Below are 13,398 nucleotides of genomic sequence, written 5' to 3' on the forward strand. Positions count from 1 at the left end.
CACATCACCATGATTCATTATACATGCATTAAGCTACAAATGTCCTTTGATAGCCAATTCGCTCTACCTTTGAATGAATATATTTTTCATATATGTTAACCGAAACAAGGGAATTTTTTAGTTGATAGTAATTTCGTCCTCTCGTGGATTTGAACCAGCGGATAGAGAAGTCACGACTTGGTGACATTAACGACTTCGCCAGCAAGTGAGGTATAAGTTGATACCGATTCCGACCTGGACAAATCATAGTCGAACGCAGGTATTTGTAATTAGAATCGATATCCAACTCCCCCTGCCATATTAGCAACGTCGAACATTTGCCACACGTAGCTATATTATGATTTTTTATCGCATCACGTGATTTCATTATACATGCATAAAGCTACAAATGTCCTTTAATATACCGAGTTGCTTACCTCGGAATTCAATATATTTTCATGTATGTCAACTGAAGGGGAATTTTTTATTGATAAAATCGTCCTCTCGTGGATTCGAACTAGAGGAGAAATCAGGACTTCAGTGATCTACGACTGGGCCAACAAGTGAGGTATAAGGTGATACCAATTCTGACCTTACAAATCACTGTCAAAATCAGGAATTTGTAATTAGAATCTATATCCAACCCCCTCTGCCATGTTAACAAGTGAAACGTTTGCCGCGTGTAGCCATATACATAATGGGAAAAGAGTTCATGATTTAGAAGAAATATCAAATATAGTAGGTCGCCACCAAAATAAAATCAATAGGTAATAGCAAGAATTTAGATGAACATTTTCGATTAAAAAAACAAAAGGAATGAGAAAAACATATAATAATTTTGAAACAAGTCAACAATTATATACACTGTACCATTTGCACATAGAAGAATTGGATGCTGCATTAAAAACTTGTAGTAACTCTACCCCAGGAAAGGACAATATCTCTTTTTGAACTTCTTGTGACATCTGAAAATTAAAGTCCAACATCAGTAAATAATTATAGACCTATATCACTAACTAGTTGTCTTTGTAAATTCAGTGAAAAAATGGTAAATAATAGAATTGTATGGTATTTAGAGACAAAAATAAAGTTACTAGTAACAACTCAATCTGGAAGTAGGAAAAGTCATTCAACTTTAAAACGCATTAACATCACTAGAGAACAGCAAATCAAAAGAGAATTTGTACAAAGAAAATTACTGTGCAGTCTTATTCGACATTCAAAGGCTAATGATACAGCATGGAGATATTCAATCATAAAATCTCTATATGACATAAACCTAAGGGTGAACTCCCAACTTTTTATACAACATTTCCTAACAGAAAGAACATTCCAGACTAAAATTGAAACAGTATTATCAGAAACATTTGAAATAAAAGAGGGTATCCCCTCAAGGCAGCATACTAAGTAGCACGTTATTTGTATTAGCTATAATAATATTGTTAAAATCCTTCCAAAAGATGTAAACAACAGCTTATATGTTGATGAATTTGCCATTTTTTACACTTCAAACAACTTAGCCACATCCAAAGAATTTTGAATATCTCCATAACTAAAATTGAACAATGGGCATTATCTGTTGGATTTAAATTTTCTGTTGAAGAAACGCAAACAATAACATTTTGTAAGGACCTACGTTGGCTCAAAAATCAAGTTATAGCTCTAAAGCCTCGTCCACAAGGTCGGACTTTGCCTGACAGACTTTGTTCGATGTGACGTCAGAAGTGGAGAAACTGCGGAGAAGGTTCTGACGTCACATTGACAAAGTCTGTCGGGCAAAGTTTGACTGTGTGGACGGGGGCTTTAGCATGAATAACACTCCCACTACAATTTTATCCAGAAGTCAAATTCTTAGGCCTATATTTTGGCAATCATTTGAACTGGAAAGGCCATGTAAGACATACCAAAGCAAAGGCCTTGAATGCTTTAAATATATTTAAAAATTAGCTCATACTTCATTGGGTGCTGATAGAGAAACTTTATTTAAACTGTAAGGCTACAGTTCTACCAATATTAGAACTGGCAGTCCAATTTATTAATTCTGCTAGTGAGACTACTCTCAAAATGCTAGATCCAGTACATCATCTTGGGCTACGTTTAGCCACCGGAGGATCAAATCATCTCCCGTCCAATCCTTGATTGTAGAAAGTGGAGAAATGCCACTCTCTTATAGATTCAAAATAACAACCATGTGCAGAGCTTTAAAAATTGTAAAATAGTCCAGCAGAAACCGAAGATTTATTTACAGACCCAGATTGTTTTTGGAATACAAAAATTATCCCATCCTTCCCTGTTAGAGCTAATAGATTATTTAATGACAATGACCTTTATACAGGCAGTCACCGGGTTACGACGGTCTCGGCTTTCGACGTTCCGAGGTTATGACGCTTTTCAACTTATAATTGCATCAGACATTATTTCCAGGGTTATACGATGCATTTCCAAGGTTACGACGCCTACAAACCGCTCATCTTGAAGTAAAAGATGAAATATGACCAACCAAAATGCAAAAATAATCAATTATTTGATTTTTTTTTACTTTTTTTTTTTAAATGAAAAATGCCATAAGAATGCAGTTTACTTAGTTTTCCCAATTGCACCTAAAAGCATTAAAATGTAACGGTTTTCTTAGGGATTTTTGACGATGTTCCGGCTTACCGATTTTCGGCTTTTCGGATTCTGACGCATCTCAAGAACGGAACAAAACCTCCTGTTGTCGTAACCAGGGGACTGCCTGTAATACTAAATTTTACAACTTTTAAAAAAAACAAAAAAATGCCCCCATGGGTTGATAAGGTGCTCCCCAGATATTGTAACAAACTATGTACAAGTACCAATTAATAAACATTGGAATAACCCCCCTCGCTATGAAACAACTCTGCCTCTGGAAAACATATCAAAGGTAACCAAAAAACATAATCATATATTATAATGATGGTTGTCCAAAGATGATCTGGGAGTTTGGATTCGCTGTTTTAACGGAAAACATTATAAAGCTCCAAGCCTTTTTTACTTAACAAAGCATTAGTGTTACACTGCTGAATTTCTAGCAATAAAAAACAGCATTAACTATCTTTAATTCTGAAAACCAGTTTAAATGAAGTCAACCAATCGTTTAGTGATACTAATGGTCATTAATAAATAAAAATTAAGCTCTTATACTCCAAAAAACAAAACAAAAATTATAAATGGAATTCGAACATACATTAACATGAAACAATGAAAAAGGCAAAAGATATTTGTTTTTACTTCTATGTTGGATACTATTTCACATATATCAGAAGGCAATGAAAAAAGCTGAACACCTATGGCAAAAGAGGGCCTAGAGCATTCCCAATATCAAAAGAATTATTATTAATTATTAGAAGATTTCTATTGAGGCACAGTTAAATACGGTGGATTAAGAAGAAAAGAAATGGGAAAATAAACTAGAGGGAAAGCAACCCTAACAATAAATTAATAGGAGAAATGAAAGGAAACTAACGAACCCGTTGGCCATCATCTTAATCAGATGTGCCAAGCAAGAATTCCAGTAATAGTTGACACGGCTAAGAATTGGTCCCACCTAAAATAACTGATAACAATGGGTTACCTAATGAGTAACCCCTAATGCCCCTAGAACCTTCTTTGGCGCGATTATGTAATGTACAAATAAGCAATAAACCGAAATTTAAAAAACATAATTTACAAAATCTGGTCCAAAATACCACAATCCAAAGAGAAGATATTATTTAGTAATTATTATTCCTTTAAAGATATATTTTGTCAGAAAGTGACAAATGTTCACTTTTTAATATTTCAAAATTCCATTAAATTTCTAATTAATTTTACGATAAAATATTAATATTCATTTATCTAGTTATTAATATATTCCTAATTTAAATAAATTTATTTTTTAATTTTTTAGATAGCAGGATTTATAAAAACTTTTAAAATAGCTTTTTCTAATTCTTTGGCCAGCCCTATCAAGAGTTAATGTTAACTCAGTGGTCTGGTTAAAATGAAGTAAAAAGAAAAAGAAAAAAAGTTAAACTGAAAGGCCTCGTATCTATAAAAATTGGAATTTCTAATCTCCCATACTTAACATTTTTACTTGGCTTTGGCTTTGGGCTCTGTGGCATCCCCAATAAGTCCAAAATTTACACATGCAATTCACCCTTTTCCCTTTTTGAATTGATTGGTCTTTCCGGAAATTTTGCTGGTCTTCTAGGTGCCTTTGAGGTTAACCTCCCTGGACTAACAAAATTCTTGGGTGGGGGCGGGTCTTGCATTACCCATTCGTTTGTGCAATGGACAGGACCACCAAAAATCATCTTTGAGCTTTGACCATACTCCCCCAATATCTTACTCTGCAATTAGCTTTTTGGTATGCCCCTGCCATTATTACCAATTTCAAAAGCAAACTCGGGCTGGTTGCATTGGATCAATAGATTTGCTTATTATTATACCCTTGGCGAAAACAATCAAGGGGGAGGAAACAAACTTTAAATCCCCCATTTTCGGACCTGAGAATAAATTGATTCCTCATCCAACCGTAGGATCCAATTCCGTCTTATCAACTGTTGTTCTAACTATTGATGTCAGGGGATGTCATGTAGAAGCCATGGTCAAAAATGCAGTAACCAATGGAAATCGTGTTATTATTTACCCAGTTGGTGTTTCTTCAACTTCTCTAACCAATTTCCCTCCCACTGGTTTAAAAGTTGAGAACTCTGCTTCAATCATTGACCTCTGATCGTTTCCTGATCTTTATAAAAAACCCATCAAATCCTCTGGAACCATGGAGTCTCCACACTCCCGGCGTCAGTGCCATTAGGCTTGCCTGTGAAAGAAACACTTGGAGTTCCGTCCAAAGTTCATTGTGGTTATACTGGAAAGCTACGGCAGCCAATTGTACTAAGTCCCCTATGTTCAAATCCCAACAACGGCTTTGGCTTCCCTGAACTCAGTTTTCCTCTCTAATCTAACAATAGCCAATGAACCACTATCCCTCACATCCAATCTCCGGAGGTCTACCAACAACAAGTATTCTCTGATATTTCCTAACTGTATCATTTGCAGTTCAAATAAATTCCAACCCCATGTGACACGTGTATTTGAATTTGACCCTTTTTCCCCTTTTTACCGACACTGGTCTGATAAATTCCCTTTTGTTAATATTTGCTACCCTCAAGTTATACACACCTCTTTGGGCGTTTTCACTTCCCTCACTACTGACTTTCACTCCCTCAAACCTGAACTTTCACCATAGTCATTGTAACTATGGATGTAAAAATAACCATCCTCAGATTAAAACCCACCTTTATATATACCTTAATCCCCAAGGCCAATTACTACACAGTCACCTTCCCTCCTGTGAACTGGGGTTATTCCAACCCCATGTTCCACCATCCCATGCTTTGTTTTATCACCCATATTTTAAGTACTTACCAGTTAACCATAACCCCCGCGTTATATTCAGTATCATCGTTATTTAACAATACCACCATTGCGTTATCACCAGTATCACCAGTTATTATCACCCATTATTAATTATCAACACATTGAAATACCTTAGTAATCACTCTTCATAGCCTTGTTTTACCGTGGTTTCCCATGTAATACCCACATAAGGAATAAAAAACACCCGGTATCCCCCCACCGTTTTATGCCATTAACAACCTGTATGAAAACCAATATCCTGTTTCTCCTGCATGCCAGGATGGCCCAAACAAAAGTCCTGTTCTATGCCCTACACAAGCCCTTTAAGATTGCCCAAAAACTGGCGTTCTAATTAATATCCAATCAACAGCGTGAGTTTGCACCCGCCTTCAAAAACCCCAAGGTTTTTAATCAATGGGGCTTTGCACATTCACACACCAAGGATCTTCTGTTGAGGGTTTCAGGGGGTATTGGCCAGAACATGGACTGATATAGACCATAGTCCAATTCGATTTAAACCTGAAGTTGCCTTATCTTACAAAAATTGGGATTTCTCTACATCACCCAATTGTTTCTTTTTGTACTTATCAGACCTGGGCTTTCTGGGGCGTCCCCCATGAAACCACAAATGATCAACCAAAGGCTTATGATGAAGGGTTGATGGAGTTCTGCATCCTTTGAAAATAACGAAGCTACAATAACTCATGGAATCATGTATGCTTGGAGTTCAAAACCAAAAACAAAACTATAAACGAATGGAGGAGTCAATGTTGCAAGAAAAAAACAAAAGATTGGTGCTGGCACCCATCAAGCAAAATTCCAACATGTAATAGCCATAAAGACGGGTAAAAAGAAGATGCAAAAAAGAATCTACAAAACTCAATAGAGAAAGGAATCTGCTTTGATTTGTGACCAAACCAGCACCAATTCAAAAGATTTCACGATTGGCCATGACATTGGCTTTACATAAAAAGTCTTGCAGTGATGCTGCCATGAACCTTAACTAAGGTGTGATAAAAGAAACCTCTGGCCAAAACATAGTTTGGTGAAGATATGTCTCCACTAAGGACTTATATGTTGTCCATCCCATTCTTGTCTTGGGAACTAGGGTTTTACAATAGGGAAAGAAGCCTGGCTCTGTCTAAATTCCTCTGAAAAATTGGAAGATGAATTATGTGCAGTAACAGACAGGAACTTCGGTTTTCAATATACCTTTGGGGTCTCCTCGGTTTTTGCAAAAACATTGGCGAAAGTGCCAATTGAATTACTTATCATCATCAACATTGGACCGTCAGCATCAACTATGATTAGGGTTCTGGAATTGACTAAAGCAGGGCTGTGGATGGAAGAAGTAGCTTGTCCCATACCACTAAATAAAAGGACTCTTTACAACTTGGTGCTGTTGAACAGTCGGGGCCCCATAATCCAAGGGCCACAACAGCACAAAACATGGATAGGCATAACTTTTTTCAGCATCCGAAGCGCTGATTGTAAGGGCCCAAACGACAGAAACTTGGCCCAACTCATCCAAACGTAGAAACAAAGTGAAAAAAGTACCTTCTGTTCTTTCTTTCTGAATATAATACGAGTGTACTCCCTCGCTCACTTTATACATGGCAATCCCCTTTTTCCTTCATTTCTGTGGAGATGCAGGTGACACCAACAAGTTGTGCTTTCTGGAGCATATTTTCTTCTTGAGCGCGTGAGTTGGCTTGGAAGAAAGTCAGTCTTTGTCAGAAGAGTTGAAACTGCCTGTGGTCAATACCTTTGACAGGACATTCATGTTGCCTTTTTCCAAGAGGCAGCTCATTCAAATTGTGCATGTGAGGAAAACATGCCATGGAAACATATCTCAATCCTAGCCAAACCCCAGAGTTCTAGCAGTTGATCAGCCACTATTTGCAATTAACAAGTAGATCCAATAGGAATGGCCATTGCAGTATGGTGATGTGGTTTCATAAGGTTTGGTGGGTTGTATTTAGAAATGGGCAGCCATTCAAAATTCGTTGGTGGATCTCTTAAAAAGACCATTGGTTGGACTGGTGCTCCTGCAGAATCATAAATCAGCTACTCCTGGAACAGTCGATTCGTTAATCTCTGCTTCACATGTTAAGAAGACATGTCTAGCCCACCAGGTGAAACAGCTTGCCAGTTTACATAGCGGGAGTGCAAAGCCCACCTATATGGTATAAATTATACCAGTAATGCAGGAATAGTAAAGATCAAAGGTGTGAAAGCTCGGATCAGAAAATGAGTGGTCAAGTGTTGCCACCATCAAGGTCCATACCTGAGTCTAATATCAATTTGGTAACAAGCGAACATGCTGGGGGAGGGAACTTGTATTCCTTTTCGTTCTTTGCCCTGGACCCATGAACATTATGCCAGTTGGCTGTTTCAATTCATTTGTGAGGCCATGGAGGCTCCTCCAAAAAACGACACAGTTTTCTTGCAACTCACAAAAGGAAATTTGTCACTGTCCCACATTTTTGTGGAAACTCACAAAAGGAAATTTTCACTGTCCATAAAACCATCTCGCAATGCAAACAGTATAATGCCTCATGTAAAAGGTAGATTGGGGGAGCCATCATCTTATTTTGAAGATGCAAGGTGCTCCTCAGAAGGTGGAACAGGGGCTGGGCCTGAAGTAAGCTTGTCTGATCGATGAGTTTGAGACTAGAAGTGTTTGCTTATCAAAACCTGAGGATCAAACTATCATGATGAAACTGAATCTGTGCAGAACAGGTTTTCTTGAAAATGGTTTGAAGAATCTAGCAAAAGTATTCAAAAAATAAATGGGCAACCCTTTTGGAGGAAGATTCAGTGGATCTGATTGTGGCTAGAGTCATTGAAAGAATTATGAACAGCAAAGTCAGTTGAAGTCATTGAGATCTTATAAAGGCGCAATTGACAGGACACAATTTCACAAAACCTTATTTGAGATTACTCAAGAAAACCCAGGAAATTCTCTATGCGCCAGTACAACGAAGAACAAAAATTTTATTCAGTTTCGCAAAATGTTTTGTGCTACAGTATCCCACGGGCAAACAGTCCCACTGGCAAAGAACCATAAAGGAAAGGAAACCGTCAACTCTATTCTCCACGCCTTTTCGCCCTTTTCAATAATGGAAGAAACAGACAAGTGTGACGTTAAATGAATTCTTTCAAACGTTGAAAATTCAAAATTGGCCCCACCATCACTGGCACAAGAATGGGCAGGATGCATCAGGGCACCAAGTACAGCTGCCAAGACAAAGCCTACCGTTTCTGATTTGTTATCATCTTTTTGCTTGCTGCATATACTGCAAAGCATGAAAGATAATCTCAGTGCAGTCATATGTATAGTTCAAACACACTGATAGTTGTCATGTGTCATAGTAGCATCCTAGCATGGAAAAAACTAAAAGGGTTTGGACAAACTATGGTTTTAAATTCAAAGAAGCGGAAAAGTCTTAAGGTGGAATACCTGTCTGTGAAATTGCAGCAGCCATGGGACCAAAAGCTTCAGCCCTTCCTTTTTTCATGCAGTTTAGTGGGTGTGACACAGTGTCTGCCTTTCACTGGAAAGGGGAAGAAGGTCTCATGGCCAAAACATGGACTATTTCAGCGTGCCCCCCCAACCCCCACCCTCACCAAAGATTCAACCCACCACCAGCTTGTAGAAATAATTGAAGTGAGTTCGTGTGCTAATCTACTAACCAAACAAAGCAGTTTCATATAAAGATGTAAACTGAGGCTAGACTTCTTGAATCTCTTTCGCAAGGAAGCAAGAGTTTATGATTGGATTCACCCTACAAGGGGCTGCTCTTAGAGACGCCATTGGCAAGAGGAGCTGTCTTTCAAGAACGGGGTGGCAACATTTGGAGTCAATCTTGTATTATGTCATCCAATCTTGCCCAGTCCAAGAAACTCGGGATGACCCAACAGAATTGATGGTGCCTTCGGCTTTGTTTTGTATGGGACAAGACTTTTTGCCATAGTAGCAAAATCTTGCCAAGAATTTGAATAAGTTGTGGCTGCAAGAAGGGAAATGCTGGGTGCAGGGTTGCAAGTGGCTTACAAGTCTGGACTTAGTTTGACCAGCTCTTTGCAGCTGCACTTGCTAAAAACTGATTGATACACGAAAACATATTTGGTATCTATCAAGATATCATCTATAAACATTTTTAACCCTTTGGCATCCATTTTTGGAAATATGGTTGGCCATATTGGAAAGACGAGTTTCAGTTTTATCTCTTAATGACAGTAAGAATGCCAAAATATAAATGCCAACAATCATAAATGGACAGCATGCAGCTTTTGGTAGGTCATATTGATGAAAATATTTGAAATATTGAGCAAACAAATTTTGCCGGCCACCCCCATTTTGGAAAAACGTGTCAGCCATCCTTGGAAATCGTAACTGTATTGCGGTGGACAGAGGTTGATTTTGCGTCCATGGGGATAATAGGTTCTTCATGACCAAATCTGTTGCTTGTCTCACCATTTGCACTTTTTCCTCCTATCCCTGCTCCACAAAAATAATGAATTTGAGTTTTTAATGTTTGCAAATTTATTTTCTTTCAATCTTGAAAATGCGACGACTTGGAAATCGTTCGGTTGGAAACGTCTGGCATGAAAATAAACCTGTTAAAACGGGAATGAATTGCCTTTCCCTAAGCACTTTTTCCTTCATGGTTTTATACTTTGAGGACCCAGCTCCGGTTCCTTATACTAAATTATTATATTCGGTGTTCCACTTTGATGCTAAATTCAGGTATTTATTTGTCGAAGGCCCCGGTCCTCTGGGGTGGAAAGTTGTGAAGTGTCTGTGGAAACGCCAGGTCTTCGCCTTTCTTTCTTTCTTTCTTTCATGTTACACCTGTGTCCAGTGTAGGCTCCACTTGACTGGTATACCGAAAACCATCCTTCCAATTAAATTTCAAGGACCGTCATGCGCAAATAAGAGACTAGAATTTTTGACCTCAGATAAAAATGTTACTCTGTTTGCTTTCCGTTTTTGAAAAACACGTCTCTCTCTCGCTCTCTCTCTCTCTATCCTTCTCTCTCTTCTCTCTCTCTCCTCTTCTCTCTCCTCTCTCTCTCTCCCCTGTGTCTTTGAGAGAGAACAAAGATTTATGATTACTCTCGTATCTCTCTCTTCTTCCTCTCTCTCCTCTCTCCTCTCTCTCTCTCTCTCAATCCTGTGACCTTTGAGAAAGAAATGAAGATTTATGAAGTCAGTGTTGCTTTTTTTTGAAGTTCTAGTCGTGAGTGAAGAAAAGTTTGAAGGCTTATGATAATGAAATGTTGAAGATTTCGTTTTTATTTTTATTATCATTTCTCCCTTATTATTTCTATTGCACTGGAATTCTGTGTACTATTTTTGCTTACTCGGGGAGTAAGCTTACAAACTCACTTTGTAGTTGTTTTCTTGTTTTTTGTTTTTTTGCTGCTTGATCATCTTGTTTTTTTTGGGGGTAGGAAAGGCCTAAAAAGGTTTGTTTTCGCTTTGAGTAAAGAAAAAAAAAAATACAGGAAAATTTTCAGGCTAGGAGATACTTTATGACTTATTTTATTAGAATGGAAATGTGAAATACTAAATAATGTACCATGTTTAAAGAGTATAGAACAATTATTATTTCAATAAAAATATAGTGTAATTTATTTTCATTTTTTCGTTGGTGAAACAACACTCCATTTGATTGAGTTTTAAGCCCTTCGCCCGCACGAGTAAGCTGGAGGACGGATCACACTTTGTTTCTCATTTAGTGAATCCTTAGTTTCTTCTGCTATTTTCTTCCTCCGATGACCTCTGTTTCCTTGGGTGATTCTCTCCCCTCTTCTCTCTCTCTCTCTCTCTCTTCCTCTTCTCCTCATTCTCTCCCTCTCTCTCTCTCCTCTCCATCAATCGAGGTAACGACATCACATGCGATGTTAATGAATGAAGTTACTAAAGTGCAATGCGAGTCGTTTTGTTTAATATTGAAGCAACGAGGAATTTATTTTGATAAGCGACGATTTATAAACATTCATCCGTTCCACAAAACCACGTAAATAAGAACCTCTCCAGAACAAACTGAGAATTTTTTTTTTTGTTAATGAAATGTTATACTTTGGTTTTTTTTTTGTTTTTTCCCCAACATTTTTATCCTGTACTTCCTAAATTTTTTCCTGATGGTAAGGTAAAGGCCGTCGGTTCGTTTCATTTTGGTTTATATCTCTCTTTTGTTTCCTTTCTTTATTCCTGCTTCCATCAGCATTGTTTCAGTGGGCCCGGAATCTAGAAGTCCTTTTGTTATTGGGGCGGGGGTGGGCCACTTATATTATCATGTATACTAGTATGTAACATGTGGCACCACACATACCAGTTACATATATTAATCAATATTTATCAAATGCGCACGCACCACAAAAAAAAAAAAAACACACAACAACATATATATTTGGATGTTTTTTTTAAAAAAAAATAAATATATATATATATATATTTTAGGGACATTGTGCCCTTGTATGATAAGGCGCCCTCCTATGAGGTAATGTTAGACTTGCGATAATCTTTACCGCTAAGTCCGGTTGGGTATTGCCCACTTCCCATTCTTCAATGGGAGTGTCTTGGGGTTTGTAGATCACTTTACGAAGTCGGTATTATCTTCTTGTTTGTATGACGACGATGGTGTTAAACCTCATGATGATTCGGTGGAGGAGGTTTGTGCTTGTAGAAAAACACGAAGTTAAAAATTAAAAATATATTTTAATTTTCTTAGTTTACATGGGGTGAAGGATCAGTTATGATTGTACAATTCCTTCTAATAATGATAGCTTGATTGCATTCTGCCCCAATCGATGATGGCTAATTCTACTCTCTCCTACATGATAAATCTTCGGTAAAAATAGGTACAGGTCTTCTAATGACGAATAGCTCACTCTATTCTGCCCGTTCTACCATTTCTTGTTATAAGTTATCAAGGAAAGCAGATAGTTAATCTCGAACATATGAAAACATACAATCATATGACATAGTTTCATAACGAACATACAATCAAAATGAGGACACGCTACAGGATCACGTAGGACCGTTTTGAATTATAGGTTCGCGGGGGGGGTAAGTTGTCTCAAGCTAGGGAGCCTTGACCTTTGAATGTTTTTATAAAAACAATTGAATGACTTACAGGTGACTGCATGTTATCCTTTAGCCTACTTTTATTGTCTTACGTCATCGTTTATCGTTCTCTAGTCCCTGATCACCATTCCTGCAAGCAATCTGGTTGACCTTTTTTAGTTTTAGTCGTTTTATATATAGGGACTAACATTGCCATATTTTTATTATGTAAATTTTTACAATTTTTACTATCATATATTTCATCTATCGATTTTATATATAATATAATATAATAATATATATTATATACTATAATATACGTATAAAATACGTAAATTTATATATATCTACACACAACACACACACACACACACATATATATATAAATATATTATATAATATATATATCTAATAATCTTATATCAAATTTAGGTCAGTAATAATTTACATCATTATGCACGTACCACTATTATATGTACAGAGAGAGAGAGAGCGCGAGAGATGGAAGAGAGAGATGAAGGATTGAGATGCTGAGAGAGAGAGAGCGATATAATTAGAGCTTGTATGAAATTGGTACAGTTTTTTGTTCCGTCTCCAACCAGCTGTAGTTCACAAAGGAACGTAGCAGAATGAAGTTTGCTTTGACAAATACAAGCCATTAAATACATGCATAAAGAACGAGACAAATTATTATATAATTTCATTTCAGTGTTTCTCTGAATATCAAGATTTAATTACTGCCCTGAGATTTACAATTATTCTGCTTACAAAATAAATTCTCACCTGCGGGAGGATCTTTTGGAGAAGATGTTGAAATGATCAGTGTCATCTGAAGTACCTCGGTGAATATGAAGCTTTGCAAGACCATTCGACCTTTCAGAGCTCGTTATTGCTTTCCTGTATGACTTGATGAGATTTTG

This window comes from Macrobrachium nipponense, chromosome 3, assembly GCF_015104395.2.
Source record: "Macrobrachium nipponense isolate FS-2020 chromosome 3, ASM1510439v2, whole genome shotgun sequence".
Lineage (NCBI taxonomy): Eukaryota > Metazoa > Arthropoda > Malacostraca > Decapoda > Palaemonidae > Macrobrachium > Macrobrachium nipponense.